The sequence below is a fragment of the Capsicum annuum genome, chromosome 1 (genome assembly GCF_002878395.1).
Source record: "Capsicum annuum cultivar UCD-10X-F1 chromosome 1, UCD10Xv1.1, whole genome shotgun sequence".
NCBI lineage: Eukaryota > Viridiplantae > Streptophyta > Magnoliopsida > Solanales > Solanaceae > Capsicum > Capsicum annuum.
Window position 1 is genome coordinate 46,818 of NC_061111.1, and position 2,427 is coordinate 49,244.

Consider the following 2,427-nt stretch of genomic DNA (forward strand, 5'->3'; position numbering starts at 1 on the left):
ACCTCTTTCGTGAATTATGTTTAGCACTAACACTTTTTGCTTGAAGCATTGTCGAGAGCATCCGAGAAGATGAAAATATCAAATCAAAACCACTGGTGCAGATGACTTCAAATAGGATGTAGCACCCGAATCCAACCCTTTTTCTTTTTACTCTTTATGATCACCCGCGTTCCACGCGAATCCATACAAGAAGATGTTGACAATCTTCTAGAAACACACTTAGGTGTCTCATCCAACGTTCAAATCCCAAAATTCTCGAATAGAAGTTTATGAATTCGTACATAGGTGGAGTATTTTCATTGGCTTGTGAAGATTATTCCCTTTCCACCAATTTCTATTGGCCACTTTTTGGAATTCCATTCAAGAAAATCAAAATAGAGGTACAGTTCGTTAGGGTCCGGATCTTTTGAATTTCAAAAATGAACCCTCAATCCCCTTCTATAAGTAGCTCTCTTTAGAGCAAGAAAAAGGGATTTTTTGGGGGATTTTGGAATTTTTTTTCACTGGCCTCTCCTTTCCTTTATGGGTTCTCCTTTTCTTTCTCTTTGGAGTTTGAAATTTTAGAGGCAAAGGGGTTCAAAAGTTTTGGGTTGAAAATTTAGGGTTAGAGAAAATCTTCAAAAATTCAGATATACACACAAAAAAGAGGTTAGAAAGGGGTGGCTCTCAGAGGGAAAAGATATTCTCTTTACGCCTAAGAAACATACATTCTTAGGAGGCACGTCTGAACTGTCGAAGCAGTTGTGAGTTTTTCGGTGGTCGGAATCCTATCGTCAGCTTGTTATCTCATTTTGCTGCCCCGAAAGAGGTAAATACACCTTTCTTTTGAATTTTGTTGTGGTTATTATTTTCTTCTTCGTGGTTCCACTTCTGTTTGCTGGGAATGACTGCTATAGAGGCCTGGAAGGCATAGGATTTTCGTGTTTGATATATTGTTCTACTAAAAAACTCATTCCTGCCCGTGTTTGATTGTCTGTCGTTCATGCTTGATCTCTCTCATTTTATTCTGTCTGAATGTTACTAGTTAGCTTTAATGCTTCGACTCTATAAACTATTTTGCTGGTCTCATATTCGATGTTGCTTTGTAGTTCATAGAGTATGAGAATAAAATCTTTACGTATTTTTGAAATTCGAAAAAATGTTCAAAGAATAGATATTAGGCAGCCTGTTCGCATATCTTTTTTGCTCAAACGCAGGAAATTGTTATAAATAAGAACTCAAATGTTATTTTCTTCCGACTTGCCACTCTCGAAGTACAATAGTCTCATTTGATTATAAAGTTTATTTTAAAATATGAGAGTGGACCATAGGGCTGAATTATGTTTTCTTCATGGCTAATTCAATTTGCTGTAATTGACTCATGAGAACAAATTAAAGTTTGACGGGCTACTGGTTCTTTCCTTTCTTGCTTTTCTTGTTCACATATAAGTTGTGGCATCTTGTCTCATGATTAAATTACCTAAAATTGGGTTTATATAGTGTTTGAATCTCATTTGTTTGTTAACCCAGTGGTAACGAAGGCATTAAGATTTTAGCCTTGCTTTTCTTGAAGTTTCAGCAATCTTCTTCCTTGCCTAAAGTGATTAAGTCTTTAATTTTGTATGTCTGGCATTTTGGAATTTGAACGTTGCTTGTGATCCATCGTTTATGTAGTATGATCCAGGAGTTGTAATTTTTATTTCTGACATGCTTAATTGGGTCCTTTTGGGGCATTAAAGTGGTAAATTATTTTCTTTATTTCGCTAAAGACCATAAGAATTTCTTGTTGAAGCTTTATTTCCTCCTGTAGTTGAAATTTCTTTAATTGATTATGAACATTTTCTTCAAACATTATAGACTTTTGCTCCTGTGGCATTTTTACCTGTGTATGAGTGTATTTGAATGAAGCAGGAATGCTATAGCTTATTAATTGTTAAAATCTTGGACGTATGTTAATTTCTTCATTCCTTTCTTTGCATGCACCCCCCTTGGAGTTCAAATGGGCCCCTTCTCTCTTTGCATTTCATAAATGGGCCAATGAGGCCTATCCTTCCGAGTTAAGCCCAAAAGAAAATCCAAGAATCCATCGCAGGGCGTATGGATACGAGGAATCGAAAGAAGAATGGGTTAAAGTTCCATCTTTGAAGCAGCAAAGGGGACTTGAAAATCTCGTTATTTCTTCTTTATTGATTTATTTATCCATTGTTTTCATTATTTATTTATTTACTTATTTATATTTTTGTTTATTTAGTGACTTATTTATTTATTCATTTGGGCCTCAAAGCCAAAGTTGTAAATTTAAAACAGGTGGAGCGAGACTCGAACCGAAAAGGGCTCGAAAACATAAAATTAGGACAGGTAAAAGATGGGTCAAAAACCCAACTAGATTAGGACAGGGTCGACGGTTTGGGCTTAAAAGCCTAAATCACTACTTCTCCCCTTTTCCTT